This window comes from Ochotona princeps, chromosome 11, assembly GCF_030435755.1.
Source record: "Ochotona princeps isolate mOchPri1 chromosome 11, mOchPri1.hap1, whole genome shotgun sequence".
In the NCBI taxonomy this organism is placed as follows: domain Eukaryota; kingdom Metazoa; phylum Chordata; class Mammalia; order Lagomorpha; family Ochotonidae; genus Ochotona; species Ochotona princeps.
In genome coordinates this window covers 3,207,545-3,224,728 of record NC_080842.1, presented here as the reverse complement: position 1 = coordinate 3,224,728, position 17,184 = coordinate 3,207,545, and the positions used below count along the sequence as shown (strand labels likewise).

The 17,184-nt window shown below is 40.9% G+C and overlaps 1 long non-coding RNA gene across 1 annotated transcript in view; it reads right to left on the bottom strand.

Annotated features, from left to right (window-relative positions):
- The window catches only part of LOC131481430 (uncharacterized), a 41,915-nt gene extending 25,553 nt beyond the window's left edge, over positions 1–16,362 (bottom strand). Inside the window, exon 1 of the long non-coding RNA XR_009246322.1 lies at positions 16,276–16,362. This is a non-coding gene — a long non-coding RNA (uncharacterized LOC131481430). The remainder of the gene's footprint in view (positions 1–16,275) is intronic.
- Between the last annotated feature and the right edge of the window lie 822 nt (positions 16,363–17,184).

Genomic DNA, 17,184 nt, shown 5'->3' with positions numbered 1-17,184 from the left:
TTCCAATGAAAAGTTTTAACAAATTTAAAAAATCATATTGTTACTGCAAAGCACTAACTTACTTTTTCAACAACTATTGGTCACATTACAAAATACCACAGAAAAACCATAATCACTAAAATGTATGTTTCAGAAAAATAACTGGATGGTATTAAGTACTTCAATATTTCTACATTCAAAGTGATTCTGTCAATAACTATATATGAAAATTGAATATAATATTTAATCTATAAAGTTTTCTAGTAATTGTTCCAAATGAAAGTTCCTACGTCTTCAATGACACTTACCAGTTCCTTAACCCTCAACAACACTTGACTGTGCCATTTTATTTGCCTTAAACTGTAGGACACCCATAAATATGATAGCAACATAATTTGAAAAGTGTTTTTACTGTACCTCATTAAACAGTTACATCATGGCAACAGCAAGAGATAATCATCAGACTCAAATGAGTGAATGTCCTGATACCGGAAGCTGCGCTGCTGTTTGGGATAGAGCATATCTGATAACCAAATGCCTTATTTAGGCCTACTGGCTATGTAACACTTCCAATGCAGTATCCTGCTATTGTGGCTGGAACAGAGTGGGTGCATTCCATGAACACCCTGGCAAACCTAGATGGAGTCCTGTGCTGGACTAAGCATGACAGGGCCCTGACATCTTGGGAGTGAATGAGCACACTGATGGAACATCTCTCTTCTCTCTACCATTTACCTTTCAAACATACATAGTATTTATGAAAATGATTGTAAAGAAACATACTGTATCTAGACATATTTTTAGTACATTTGTGGGTATATCTTGGTGAGTAATAAAGAATTACATTTCAAATTCAATTAAGAGAACTTGAGAAAGTAACTTCCACAACTGATGCTTTAATACATATTTGGGCATTCTATTTCCTTTTCCCCCCTCTATTTTATTTTTAGTTTTCTGATGCAATTCCAATGGCTCTGGTATTTCTTTTATGCCCTGGCACTGCAATATTCTATGCCATATGACCAGAAGTAATCTAATACACTACAACACAGTGCAAACACCAAAGGTTAGTCTTTTTATCTCTACCCATTTTTAATACTAAAAATGTTCTCACGTACCTTAGGTGTCTGATCATATATATTTTAATATCTTCCAACCAAAAATTCACTCCCCAAGTAACTGCAATGCTTGCTATACGCTGATATGAATCCAGAAGCCAAGAAATTCTTCCAGGTCTCCCACACAAGTGCAGGCTCACAAGGGTTGGGGCCATCCTCAACTACTTTCCCAGGCCAGAAGCAGGGAGCTGGATGGGAAGTGGGGCTGCCAGGGTTAGTACTGGTGCATATGGGATTCTGGCGTGTTCAACATGAGGACTTTAGTCTCTAGGCCAGCATGCCAGACCCTGATCTTAGTTTTTTTTAACCAGAATTTATTCATTTTATAGCCCATTATTCAAAGACAAGCACATTAATGTTTCCATTCCCCAAAAACTCTGGACCTGAAACAACCATGTCAATGATGTGTGACCATCCCTTATGGTTACATTTATATTCGAAGGAAAATCGCGTTTAATGCAGTTTGGAATTTGACCTAGTAAACTGCACCTGAAAATTTTGAAATGATTTATCTCATCCATTTACAATGTTAAAAATTACCTAAGAACTCACCACAAAATTTACAATTTAAACTCATTGTTTTTCTTTTTTTTTTTTTTTTAAGAATTCTTTATTTTATTACAAAGTCAGATATACAGAGAGGAGGAGAAACAGAGAGGAAGATCTTCCGTCCAATGAGTCACTCCCCAAGTGAGCCGCAATGGGCCGGTGCTGCACCGATCCAAAACCGGGAACCAGGATCCTCTTCCGGGTCTCCCACATGGGTGCAGGGTCCCAATGCATTGGGCCATCCTCAACTGCTTTCCCAGGCCACAAGCAGGGAGCTGGATGGGAAGTGAAGCTGTTGGGATTAGAACCGGCACCCATATGGGATCCCAGAGTCGTTCAAGGCGAGGACTTTAGCCACTAGGCCACGGCGCCAGGCCCTAATTGTTTTTCAATTATGAACATCACCACCATCAATTTTTTTTTCTGCATAGCTTTTCTTTTTTCTCATTTTTAAATTATATTTTTGAAAATCTTTACATAGTTAATTAGGGTAAACAGGTTCAAGGGCTACAGAAAAGTTGGCAAGACTATTATTTCCACAATGTTTCCTTCATGTATCTGAGATAAAAGGCAGATTTTAAGGTAGAAGCCCCAACCAGTCTCCCACCCATCCCAGTTCCCTGATGTGTGACATGCTCCTAGGGTCCTGCTCAAGTAGTTTTGATAGTTCAACAATTCTGAATTGCTGCCAATCTCACCACTCCAAGCATGAAGAAATTGCTGTAGAATCCACTGGCTGACATAGTCCTTCATAGAGTCTCCATTTGCCCAGTTTTTCACTGCCAACATACAGCTGAGGCACCACCATCAATTTTTAGCTATTTTTACTTTGTAAAAACTGTTGGAGTTGATCACAGTGGTAAAGTTTCTGTTTGGGAGCAACACAACCCAGAGTGCCTGGTTCGGATGCAAGCACCATGCCTGATTCCATTACAGCTGCCTGCACAAGTCCACCCCGGGGCAACACTGAAATGTGAAGTTCAAGTAGACACTTTAGTTATGTTGAATAATGTGATTTAACACATAGTTCCCAGCTAGTAGCAAATATTTGTTTATTTGAAGTGCAACAGAGCTAACCACACTTGCAACAGCCAAGCTGAGACAAGCCAAAATTAAAAAGGAGGAACTCTTTTTTGTTACAGATTATTATTATCATTATTAGTATTTGGAAAGTCAGGTATACATATGAATCAATCCAAAGCTAGAAACGAGGAATTCTATCCATGCTCCCACAGGGATAGTTAAAAACCTAGTTTGGTGGGATATTTTTGCTGTCTATCCAGGAAGTTGCTAATTAGAAGTAGCCAAATCCTGAGCTAGCAATCTTGAAGGATAACATGCGTATCCATATCACTTGATAAACTTGCTGTGCTGCCATACATGCCTCATTAGCTCTCAGTTTTAACTTAACCTAATATATGGTAGAAGAATTTGGGTAGGGATCCAGCTCCTGAGAGTACTCTCTTTCCATGATCTCTGTCCTGGCCTCTAAAACAAAAACACACAACAAGATGGCACCAGCATCCTGTAGCTAGGCATACACCATCAATGCTGTCATCTCATATGGTTGCTGTTTCAGCTTGGGACATTCCACTCACAGTCCAGCTCCCTGCTAATGTCTAGGAAAGAAGTAAGGATGGTCCAAGTCCTTGAGCACCTGTGCATGTGTTGGAGGGCTAGGATAAGCTTCAGGCTCTAAATTAGCACCAGCCACCTTCAGCTAATGAGGACAGTTAGGAAGGGAACCACCAGATTTTAAAAGAATGTTTCTTTCAAAAAAGAAAAGAAAAGAAAAGAAAAGAAAAGAAAAGAAAAGAAAAGAAAAGAAAAGAAAAGAAAAGAAAAGGAAAAGAAAAGAAAAGAAAGCCAGTCCTCTCTGGACTTCTCCCTATTACCTTTAATACTTCCAATCCAAAGTCACTGCAAATGCGCTGCTTCTATAGAGATTCACCCACAGTGGACACTGCATATGGTGAAGATGGGATCTAGGTGTCCTTGGGATCAATGAAGAGCTTCATCACCCTTGCAGGCCTTGGGTTCATACCTCTCAGCACCATTCAGCAGAGCATGGTTCTGGCAACAGGGAACTGAGCACAGAAAAAGCAGAGCTGTCAGCTGCTAGCAGTCAGCAGGAGGTGGAGGGCTGTGTTCTCAGTTGCAATTGCCTGGAGTGCAGTTCAGGGAGGAATCAGTTCTAGGGTGAAATAACACTAAGTCTCTCTGCCTTGATCAAATCTTGAATTTTCTTCAAATATGCTTTCTAAACAAGGTAATTACCAGAAACTATGTTAACTGAGAATGTTTCAAAATGCCTTAGGTTCCTTTAGAAAAGGATGAAAAAGGACACAGAAAACACCACCTAAGAGTACAGGAAGTTGGAGGCTGTGAGTCGGCAAGGGAGTGACCTCAGCAGAAACCAAATCTAATACCACCTTGCTCTTAAACTTTCAATCATTAAAAACACAAGAAATGAATTACTGTGATTCAAGACTGACATTCTATAGTGTATTTTAATGGCAATAATAGTACACTGTTATTTTCCACTATACTTCTTATTGCCAATGAGAAAGAACCCACCATCAGAGCAATATAGAAACCAAAGGGTTTGACTTTAGATGCCTAACTATTAAAGTAAAAACAGCAACAACAAAAAGTCAAATGAGCAACTTAAGTACTGATCTCAAAGTCCCAGAAAAATTTAGAAAACAAGAAAGCAAAACAAAACAAAAAACAACCTAGGAGTAGTTAAAGGAAATTCAAAATAATGACTGGTGAAGAAATGAATAAACTACATTAGGCAATACTGAAAACATTGGAAACACTGAATTTTTTAAAGACAAAATTAATAAACCTTTAGCTAGATCAAGAAAAATTAGGGCCCTGCATGGTAGACTAGCGGCTAAAGTCCTCGCATTGCAAGTGCCAAGATACCATATAGGCACTGGTTCTAATCCTGTCAGCCCCGCTTCTCATCCAGCTCCCTGCTGTGGCTTGGGAAAACAGTCCAGGACAGCCCAAAGACTTACAACTTTGAACCTGTGTGGGAGACTCAGAACAAGCTCCGGATTCTGGATCATGGATCAGTGCTGCTCATGCTGCTGTGGCAACTTGGGGAGAGAATCAATGGATGGGAGACATTCTTCTTTGTCTTCCTGCCTCTTTGTATATCTTATCTGCAATAAAAATAAAATCTACGGCCCTGTGCAGTGGCCTAGTGGCTAAAGTCCTCGCCTTGAAGGCACCAGGAACCCATATACGTACAGGGTCTAATCTCGGCAGCAGCACTTCCCATCCACTTCCCTGCTTGTGGCCTGAGAAAGCAGTTGAGGAGGGCCCAAAACCTTAGGATCCTGGACCTGTGTGGGAGACTCAGAAGTGCTCCAGGCTCACGACTTCAGATAGGCACAGTTTGGGCTGTTGTGGTCACCTGAGCAGTAAAAGAGCAGAAGGAAGTTATTTCTGTCTGTCTCTCCTAATATACATATATGAAATATATGATATATATGTGACTTTACAATAAAAATAAATCTTTAAAATAAAACAAAATCTAAAGAAAAAGAAATGAAGTAGATTTAAGTACTTAAAAGCAGAAAGGGAACACATTAAAACTGCTTTCACAAAAGTATACTGGATCAGAGCTATTTGGACCAAGTGGGTTCTGCCACTGTTTGTGATTTGACCATCCCCTGTGGATACCACTCTACGTCCTGGTTGCTTCATTTGTGATCTAGGTCCCTGCTAATGCATGTTGGAATTCAGAGGATGTCCCATAGGCTTGAGTCCCTGCGCTGATGTGGGAGAACTGGAAAAATCTAATGATTCCTATTTTCAACCGGCTCCTGCTTTAGCCATTGCAGTCACTTGGAAAGGGATAAAGCAGATGGAGATCTTGAATTCTAACTCTCCCTCTTTCTTTATAACTCTGCCTTTCATACTGACAAAACTGATCTTAATTTGGAAAAAAAAAAGACATACAATGGATTGCTAGGGATTACCAACAGCAATTATAAACTACTAAGTTTATCATTTCTGGATACTTAGTATTAGCCTACAAAAAAGCATCAGAAAGACACTAAAAGCTGACCTGACCAACAGTAAGTAACAATGAATCAGAAATAAAATTTCAAAAAGAAAAGAAATAAAATCTCTTCAAATCAAAGGTCAAGAGCAGGTGTTTCCATTACTAAATTATACCAAAATAACACCAAACTTTCTACAATTATTGTAAATCATTGAAAGGGGAAAAACAGTTCCAAATTTATTCTGGGCCTAGCAATATTTAGATTCCAATACTACACTGAATCAACAGTGGGTGACTTAACTAACATCTGACTGTGTTTCAAATTGAGAAACACTATGCCACTGCTCAGTCAAAATGCAGTATCCATTGTAGTGTCATTAGACTTCAGTGTGTTTATTTCTTAATGCTCCTTATAAAATAACATCATACCCTGAAACTCCAGTTTAAAAATTCATAAACTAAGATAATCAAGATGGAGGAATAGTTTGAGGACATATATAAATGGATAGAAAACCATTCAATCAGGATGAAGCAGAGAGGACATATTTTAGGAAATAGGAAAGGACAGAACAACAGCAGAGGAGTACCTGAGACTGACAGACACAGCAAAGCAGTGGAAACAGCAATGTGGCATAGCAGTGATTGATACTCCAGCAGCATGGAGATCTGAACTCTGCCAGCAGCCAGAAATCCACCAGCAACCAGGTGGGAAGGGACTTTCACTGGCTGCTCGGGAGGTGAACCCAGACAAAAACCTGTCCATCCTGCTGATCTGTTTGATCTGACCAGGAGCAGAGACAGAGCAGCAGATCTCAGATGGGCAGTTCGAGAACAGAGTGGATTTCATAGCCCAGTCAGCCCCCTAGAACTAAATTGGGCATCATTTTGCACAAGGGGGAAAGAGCAAGAGAAAGGTCAGAGAATGCGCTGAGCTAGGAGAGAGCTCATTTCTGACTCAGTGAACTGCAACAATGTGGCATTCTATGGGTTCCACCCGGGGCAGATCTGTGAAGTTCTCAGATCTGAAGACCAGCAGATCAAGACCTGTACTGGTGGTACATCAGGCGCCATTTTGCGCACTGTGGGAATAGCTTTGGGACTGCAGAGGACAACAGTGAACTGCACATGTGCTGAGCTCGTGAGAACTGTCTGACTGAACTGTCAGTGGATTGCACTAGTACCGCAGGAAAATAATACCAGCTGTGGCATCATAAGGTTCAAAATTTGTTTGTGTGGCACCCAGATCTAACATCCAACAGGTTCTAGAAAGATCGGCGCCACCAACAACCTAGCTATAAATGACACCTGGTGTCACTCTAATCCAAGGTCCTGCTCCAACCGGAAGTGGGAGAAAGTTTGCAGAGACCTCAGCACGGTATCACAGGAGGTGGAGAGTGGTGACCCAGGTGCTGGGGCTGCAGAGACCACGGTGTAAATCTGACATAAGTACTCAGACCTGGAACTTGCTGGAGGTTGTGGCACAAGTGGCTGCAAGCAAAAAGTTGTGTACCAACTGCAATAAGTAAAATTGCATTGTAGACCTGTGGGTGACACAGCTTAGAAACCTGCCTCGAGGAGAAGACTCTGCTAACCAGAAGTACAATGACCAAGAGCAAAAGAAGAGACAAAGGCACAATGAATATTGCCAAAAACTCCCTTGCAAGGGAGCAAAACCCTATGCCAACCTCAGAGTTAGCTGAGGAAGACATCCAGAAAATGGGGCACACAGAATCCATAAGACTCATTTTAAAGATTCTGATCAAAAATGAGAAGCTCATGCAAGAGTTCAAAGAGTTTAAGGAAGCAACAAAGCAAATCAAGGCTGGTATATCAGAAATTAAGAACACAGCAAAGCAAATTAAAAGTACAATGGAGAGTCTCCAAAACGAATGAAGCAAGCAGAAGAAAGAATCTCAGAATTGGAAGATATTTCCTGTCACCGGGGGGAAGCAAACAAAAAGCTGGAAGCAGAGCTGGATCAGGCCAAAAAAAGTATTCAAGAATTGAAAGACACTATTAAGACGCCAAATATAAGAGTTATGGGAGTCCCACAAGGTGCAGAAAGAGAAGCCGAGTTTGCAAACGTATTTAATGAAATAATAAAGGAAAATTTCCCTAATCTGGAGAAAGAATTGGGAAACAAGATCCAGGAGGGGCACAGAACTCCCAACAGGCTTGATCAAAAGAGATCTTCACCAAGACACATGATCATCAAGCTCTCTTCAATTGAACATAAGGAAAAGATCCTTAAATGTGCACGTGAAAAAATTCAATTGACATATAAACGAATGCCAATTAAGCTCACAGGAGATCTCTCACAGGAAACTCTACAGGCAAGAAGAGAATGGAGTGACATATTCCAGATTCTAAAAGAAAGAAATTGTCAGCCTGAGATAACATACCCAGCAAAGCTTTGTTTCATCTTTGAAAATGAAATAAAATTCTTCCACAGTAAAGAAAAGTTAAAAGAATTTGCCTCTTCCAAACCTGTCGTAAAAATGATACTTCAAGATATTCTCTTGCCAGAGAAGAGGAATAGCACCTACCAAAACCAAAGGCAAATGGGAAGAACTTCCCAGTAAAATGACAACAGAAGACTGAACCAATGAACAACCCATTCCTAAAATGACAGGACCAAAGCAACATCCATGTGTATTAAACTCTGAATGTAAATGGCTTAAACTCAATCAAACGTCAGATTAGTAGACCAAATTAAAAACAAAATCCATCTGTTTATTTTCTGGAGGAGACACACTTCACCAGAAAAACCAGCAGAAACTATATCACATGGGTTTTGTTGTTTTCTGTTGGTTTCATCTCTTCAAAACACTTTCTTCTGATTAAAGTCTTCAATGTCTTGCAGATCATACAGTGGCATAATTTTCTTCAAGAAGGTTCTTGATTTTCATTTCTTCAGCTACACATTAGTCATTTAATAGCATGTTATTTAACTTCATGGTATTCTTAATTTCTTTTCTCTCCTGGACATTGATTTTGTTTTGTGTCTCTTCATTTAAGGGGATGTATAGTAGCTGTGTAATGGAGACTGTCATATCTAGTAACATGTCATTTAACTTCAGGGCATTGTAAATTTCTATTTTTCTTTCTATTGTTGATTTTGTATCATGACTTTTCATTTAAGGGGAAGTAAAGTAGCTGTGAAATGGAGACTAACATCCAGATGTGAGGATGCAGTGTGGTATGCACTTCTGCTTTCAGACAAAATGCACTTATAACAAAACTGTTTACTATATCTTGACAATAGGATTCTGGACTCTCGGCCATTGTCCATTCCTGCAATGATGGGCATATGACTGAAAATGAAGAGCTAAATGTTAGTAAGAGGATTTAGGTGGAGGGGAGGAGGGAATTGGGGAGGGATAAGGGAATATGGAGCCGTATCATAAAATGATAGCAATAATAATAAAATGTAAAAAAAAAAAGCTTTAAAACTCATAAACCAGTAAAAATTCCTCACATAATACACATAAAGTAAATTCAACAGCACCAATCAATGAACACACGATAATCAAAGCACATCTAGCCCAAGGATGTAGAATATGGGACAAAAAATGCAAATCAATACACCAAATACTTCACACAAGCACGATGAAGGATAACATAATTAAAACCATCTTACTAACAACATTCTATAAAGTGCTACATTTATTTTACAATAATCTACATAGATAAGTTGAGCAAACCTAGAAATATTCAAATACACATCAACTGAGTTATATTGGTATATTTCCTCCAAGATACACAATCAAACAAGAATGCCAACTTTTCACTGTTATTTAATATTTTCCAAAAGAAAGTAAATTAGAGAAGGAAATAAAATGTACAGAAAATGGAATCAAGAGACTCAACTCTGCTTGCTTTTGAATTCTTTTCCCTGATTTTGTTGATAATGTAACCTAGTAAACAGCAAGACGGTATGTAGCCACTAAAAATAAAATATTGCTGCAAAGGAGATCAAACTGGATATGATAAAATCAGGAAAATGTACAAATAGATCTAGCATGTTATAAATATAAAAGTCAAAAACTCACAGCTGCTCTTTGAGTGATGATTATTACAGACTGAGAAGAGTGAGGCCTGGGGAAAGGAAGGAGGTAGAACAGGTAGAAAAGGGAGACAGAAGGAACAAGATCCAGTGTCCCATCCCAGGATGTGATGACTACAGTTCACAATAGGATAACCTTATGCAGAAAACTAGAACACAGCACCCTGTTTACTGTAAAAGCAAAGATACATGGAAAGCCTTGGCACCTGATTTACTCAGCTTAGGCTGTGTATGTACACAAACACTGCACTGTACCTTGCGATACTATTCAAGTACGTGCTGATCAAAATTCTGTAGAACTTTTAGAAAACAGACTCCTCCGGGCCTGGCGGTGTGGCCTAGCGCTAAAAGTCCTCCCCTTGAATGCCCCAGGATTCCATATGGGCACGGGTTCTAATCCCTTCAGCTCCACTTCCCATCCAGCTCCCTGATTGTGGCCTGGGAATGCAGTTGAGGACGGTCCAGTGCATTGGGACACTGCATCCATGTGGGACACCTGGAAAGAAGAGTTTCCTGGTTCCCAGCTTTGGAATGGAATGTACCAGCTGTTGTGGCTCACTTGGGGAGTGAGTCATCGGATGGAAGATCTTCCTCTCTGTCTCTCCTCCTCTCTGTATATCTGACTTTGTAATAAAATAAATAAATCTTAAAAAAAAATCAGAATCATCCCTTCACAGTAACAATATCTAAAAAATTTAAACTGTCTCAATCTACACAGCATAAAACACATTTAGTGCTTTTTAAATTCATTATTCCATTTTTGTTTTGTAAAGTATTTATTCATTTTTACTGGAAATTCAGATTTACAGAGAGGAGACCAGAGAGAAAGACCTCCCATCCACTGGTTCATTGCCCATGTGGCCATAACAGCCAGAGTTGAGCAGATCTGAAACCATGAGCCAAGAGCTTCTTCTGGGTCTCTCACACACATTCAGGGTCTCAAGAATTTGGGCTGTTCTCTACTGTTATCCAGGTCACAAGTGGAGAGCTGGATAGTAATTGGAGCAGCTGGGACAAGAACTTGTGCCCTGACACATGCAAGATTAGGGCTGTAGCAAATAGGCTATCATGCTAGATTCTTTTTATTTTCCAGGAAAATATAATCTTAATTGTATTTTTTATCTTTGATGATTATCATTTTATGATAAATTCCCATAGTCCCTGGGATTTTCCTTACTCCCACCATTTTGATTATTTAAAAACAATTCATTCATTTGCTTACATGTGAAAATTACACAGCAAGTGCCAAAGACAGACAGACAGAGATCTTCTCTCCAACTGTTTACTCCCCATGTGGCCACAAGCGGTAACAAGGTCCAGGCCAAAACCAGGAGCCTCAACTCCATTCTGATGCTCCAGAGGGGTGTAGGTGTCCAAGAAACTGGGACATTTTATGCTACCTTCCAAGCACACTAGTAAGGAACCACATCAGAAAGTGAACATCACACTACAACTGATGTCTCTCACATGCTTTTAAACAAATAATAGAAAAATTATTCAAAAAGTCCAATGTGGTTTTTGGATGTTGGGTCACTGAAAGTGTTTGACACCAAATGATGGTACAAACATTCACTTTCTCCATTCTGATGCCTTTTTACATATAAATCTTTATTCAAAAAGTTACTACCAAAATTGAACAAAATTGTTGTTCTTGATTCTAAGGAAAAAGAATGAGAAAAATTACACACAACATAGGAGAATACAGTTGGGATTATACCTGAACTTCTCAAGAAATTGGGAGTCTACCTGAAATTCTACAGAAATGAGACAGTGTTATTTACAATTGGGTTTAGATCATTTACATATATACTTTACAGACTCTACAGAAACATTCAAAAATTCAGGAGATACATCCTTGATATCTTCAGAGGACAGAATATGCACCATCTAAAATATTCAGTTAAAATGAGGAAATGTGGGCGTCTAGTAGAGTGGATGAGAAAATGCTTAGGAGACGCTCACCCCACACTGGACTTCCTGTGTTTGTGTTACGGCTCCACAACAAATTCCATCTTGTTGCTAACACACTCTCTGGAGGCAAGCAACAAATTTCTCACATGTGCGAATCTTTGCACCTGCTAAAATGGCACAGATATAGTTCCTGGCTCCTGTTTTTGCCTCAACGTTTTCACAATCTTGCAGGAATTTAAGGAGTTAACCAGCAGGTGGTAGATCACTCTCTCCATAAATTTTATAATTGAAATACGCTAACATGATTTTTAAAAAATGAAAAGATAAAAAGAAATACTTTCAAAACAAGAATTGGCATGAATGTTTTTTGGTGCAGTGTTTCACTCACAATTTTGAGGATCACATACTTCTTCCCAGTGATTCTAAATAGAGCAGCACATTCTTTAAAGGAAATTCTCATAGAACAGCAAGGGGAGGTACACACCGACTGGCAGCAATCAGGACAAGTTAATGCTACAGTAGCAGTGCCCAGCCAGTGGGAACTGCTACTTAGCAATGTGATTAGGGATCTCAGTTAACACTACACGAAGACAATAAAATCCACCAAGTCCTAGAGAAACACAAAATATTTGTACATGGAGGAAACGTTAGACTGTAATCCTTCTACTCTACAAATACTTCATATACTTCAGGATTTATGCACCGTCTGTAACATAATATTGTCCCATATGCAAAACATTTGCAATGAATTAGCTTATGAGAAATAAAAACCAAGACAAGTACTGTCATCATATCAAAAACTAAAGCAAAGGCCAGCATTGTGATATAATACGTAAAGCTGCCAACTGCAACACCAGCATCCCATATGGAATCAGCTGTTCCACTTCCGGCCCAGCTCTCTGTTCATCTCCTGGGAAAAGCAGTGGAAGATCATCCAGTGCCTGGGCCCTGATCACCCACATGCAAGCCCTGGAGGAAGCTGCAGGCTCCTGGACTCAGCTTGGTGCAGCACTAGCTATTTTAGCCACCTGCAGAGTAAACCAGTGGGAAGATGATCACGGTCTCTTATTTTTCTTCAAAGATTTATTAATTTTTATCACAAAGTCACATATGTATATATATATATATAGAGAGAGAGAGAGAGAGAAGAGAAAAGACAGAAATATAGTCTGCCCGCTAATTTACTCCACAAGTGACCACAGTGACTGCTGTGCAGTCACTGTTCGCTGTGCTGAACTGAAGCCAGGAGCTCTTCTGGGTCTCCCACGGGGATGCAGGGTCCCAAGGCTTTGGGCCATCCTCGACTGCTTTCTCAGGCCACAGGCAGGGAGCTGGATGGGAAGCGGGGCCGCAGGGATTAGAATCTGCACCCATATGGAATTGTTCAGTGCTCAAGGCAAGAACGTCAGCTGCTAGGCCACCTTGCTGGGCTCTGTCTCTTACTTGAATTCTCATTCGAACATACACAAGTAAAATGTACAGAAAATACATATGTTGAAGATTTATTTGCCATACCATAACACTTACAAAAAAATTCAGTTTAAGAAATCACAAACATCAATTGTCGGACAGTATTAGGACTTAGTCACCTCTGGGGATGGAAGATCAGAGAGACCGAGACATGAATTGACAAAGGTATTTTCTTGATTTGTATGCAGTTGATATTGTTTAGAGTCTCACTGCAAAATTGCAGAAATAAAGTTGTCAAGAATTTACTTGTCTTTCTGTGAGACCATTGCATAAACTCAGGTTCCATGCAAGAGAGCAAAGATGTATCATCCCAATCAGGGCACATCTTTCCTGCCTAAGTGAGCAACCTGGAAATCAAAGCACCAGGACATGACAGAGAATGAGCTCTGAGAAGCAGCCTGCTTACACTTCACAGGGAGACCCACACTCAGCAGCTTCCCCATGTTCCCAGGCCTTGGGGATCACTCTCACTGAGGACACAGTGCCCAGGGGGGCTCACTGCACTGACTGAGGGAATCCTAAGCAGCCAGAAATGTGGAAGTGTGGGCCCGGGAACTCCTCACAGCCTGCAGTGTCTCCTCCAGCATCTTAGTCTGCGATGCAACACATTTAACTATAACTTAAGGTTGTGTTCTCGGAGACTGGTTTTATAACATTACTTGTGCTATTTTTGCTTAATACCAATTTACCACCAACAACAAATCACAACACAATGCAAATATTTCATCATGGGCAATTAGCAGAGGCCTCAGGGTCAAGGCTCAATCTCTATATACAGATGCAGGTTAATGTTAGTGGATAGCAGGTGTCAGCTCTTCCTGGTCTTTTGTCCCCTTTAAGAAGTTATGTAGAGGGCCCACAGCAGTATCCTAGCAGCTAAAATCCACTCCTTTCAGGGGCCAGGATCTCATGTAGATGCCAGTACTAATACTGGTGACCCGGCTTCCCATTCAACTCCCTGACTGTGGCCTGAGAAAGCAGCTCACAACAGCCCAAAGCGCTGGAACCCTGCACCCACATGGGAGACTAAGAACCAGATTCTGGGGTCCTGGCTCGGATCAGCACAGCTCAGGCCTTTGCAGTCACTTGGGGACTGAATCAATGAACAGAAGGTCTTCCTCTCTGTCTCTCCTCCTCTCTGTATATCTGCTTTCCAGTAAAAATAAAATCAAACTTAAAAAAAAGACCCTTGTCCCAGATATTGAACACAAATAATATTAACTTTTCGTTAAATCAGTCAAATATACTCACTTTTTTTTACCCTTTATGCCACCAGAATAGGACCACTGCAAATATTCACTGAAATAACTTAGGAAGCCAGTCACAAATATACTCACAAATTGTTAAGTTCTCTAGGCCACCAAAATTTGACCTTCACAAATATTCTTTGTGGGTACAAATTATCCTCTGACTAAACCAACTTGTGGATGCAAAATGAAACTGCTGTGTATCCCAAGCTCACTACCCTAGGATTTACCTGGGCCTTTCCCAAGATTTTACTCATTAGGTAGTCAAGGCTGAGAGAACCCAAAGTACATCAATCATTTCTCTAGATGACATTAATATGTCACCAAGGGATGGGCTTCTGAATTGGCAATGCTCCGAGGTGCTAGGTATATTAAATAGAGATGGAACACAACAGGTGCCCTCAAGTTTAAGAGCATCAGCTGCTACTCTGAATGGAAAACCCCAATCTACTGCTCTCTTTCAGGGGTAATGAGTGAACCAGAGGATAAGTTAGTCATGTTTTTTTGTTACAGAGGACCATGTAGAGGTTTCAATAGGGGATCAGAAGTTGAAGATAAATAAGTCAGGTTTTTCACACTGGTCCCCAAGCCACTGTCTGCTGCCTCCCAGCCTGGGCAGTAGCTGCACACTGCATTGGCACAGAAATGAAACCCAGGCATTCTGATAGAGACACAAGAGTCCCAATGTCATCTTAGCCACTGTCACACACACACACACACACACACACACACGGCAGAGAGTCCTTCCTGTGCTGTGTCAGGTGGGCATTCACTGCTTTTCTCCCATGCCTACTGTTCACAACAAACAGTGCTTCTAAAGAGCTAATGATTATTTCATGAGCTAGAAAAAAAAAAAAAAGACAACTTACTGAATTGTATCTTGGAAGAAACAGTGACTCCTGTTGTGATTGTTCAGGGCAGAGAGCAGCACTTGGCATTGAGGCAAGAGTTTTGGACATTCAGAGATTTATGCCCTGCCTTAATGCTCTCTGCTGAACCTGACTTATTCCCTTTACAACTCATGGCGACATTTAATCCCGATTGGGAGAACTTTAGAGAATGGGTGACAACATACCAGAAGCCATCAGGATAAATCAGTAGTGCTGCCTTAACAACTCCTTCCTCAGGTTCTTCTAGAGAAGCCCCTTTGCCTGAGTCCCCGTGCACTCCCTTGGCTTGTCTACAAGGGCGCTGTGCCACCCCAGGCCTCTGCCAAGCACAGCGCCAGCACCACATGCTGCCCCTCAACCTTGCAGCAAAACTCGGAGGAAAGTAAAGCTGTTTGTTCTACCTGCTGGAGTCTGTGCTGCTGTGGTGTCAGCAACAAGAAAACTGCCCCAGACCCTTAGGAGGAGCTTCACTGAGGACTGAGCTGGGCGCTGGAGACGCTGTTGCTCAAATCAAGACCTTTAAACAATAAAAAGGAAACCATGCCCAACAGGAAGGTCGAACTGTCCCGGGGCACTCCCCCCTCCTCACTGCACAATGGGTTCAACCGGGACTCCTAGTGTTCAAGGTCAGTGCTGCAGAGTGAGGACCCCAAGGTCCCCCTCCTGCCCCCCGCCCGGGGGCCCCGGGGCCTCAGGAGATGCTCTCACACACTCACCCTTCCCAGCTTCTGACGAGGCGGGGGTCCTGCAGAGGCTCCTGAGGGGAGGGAGCTCACAGGGCAGCACTGGCTCAGCCACCTGAGCCTCTCCACCAGCACAACCAGCAACGTGGCTATGGCGGCTACAGCGGCGCCTCACAACAACCTCCCGCCTGCTGCCACTGGCCTTCCTGGGCGCGCCTGATTGGACCGCTCCCACAGACCATGAGCACGTCAGAAAATGCGCAGCCAATCAGCATCTCAAATGGTAGAGTGGCAGAGAGGTAGGATTCCGGAGGGAGGGGGAGTGCGGGGCGGGGCTTCACCTCAGGCTGGAAGTGGCCTCCTCTCTTGCAGCTTGAGCCTTCCAACAGCAGGGGCCGCTGTCGCCTCTCACACAGGTCCACCTCCTGGCCTCTCCTTCCCTCTCAGCTTCAGGATCCTGTTCAAGTCTAGAAATCCAAAAATGTGTGACAATAGTCTCAAATTACAAATCACTGAGTATTCAATAGATTCCGGGACGTCTTTGTAGTGGCTTTTTGACGTTAGGTAATACTACTTTCAATATACAGAACTGAAAATAGAGTATAAATTAATCTTTTAATCTCACTTCTCTGAAGATCATTTCCTTTTCCATATATTTTTAAATTTTCATATTGCTCCACATTATTTCTTAGTAGTACATAGTGACTTGATCGTATATCTTGATCTCGTACCTAAAAATCTTGCTTGATTCTCTCATCAGTTTATGTTTGGTTTGCATAAAAGGCCCATTAGTATACATGGATAATTGTGCCACTATGCTATAATATATTAATCAATAAATTATTATAGTAATACGTATTGATAATCTTGCCGCTATGGTACAATTTCCTGTGTTTAAATTCATGATTATATATTCACAACAATACTTAAGAGACCAAGTGAGAAGGCTTGTCAAAATTTAATCTAAAGAAAGACTTTCAAGTGTTGTATGTGGTGAACATTGTGTTTGTATTTCCTGTTTAGAAAATATATGTATTTCAGTGACTTGGTTTCCGTAGTTTGTGGCTTTTGGTTTCTGCTTTAAAATATCTTACTCATAAATATTTCAGAAAATTCTGTTCTAATCTAATGAAAGCTTACATGTTTTATGAAGGATGATGTTGTTCATATTTCTGAAATTGATTATTTACATGGTGTTTCTTTTTTAATGATTTGTACTGATTTTTTGTAAGATTCATTTATTTTTCTGT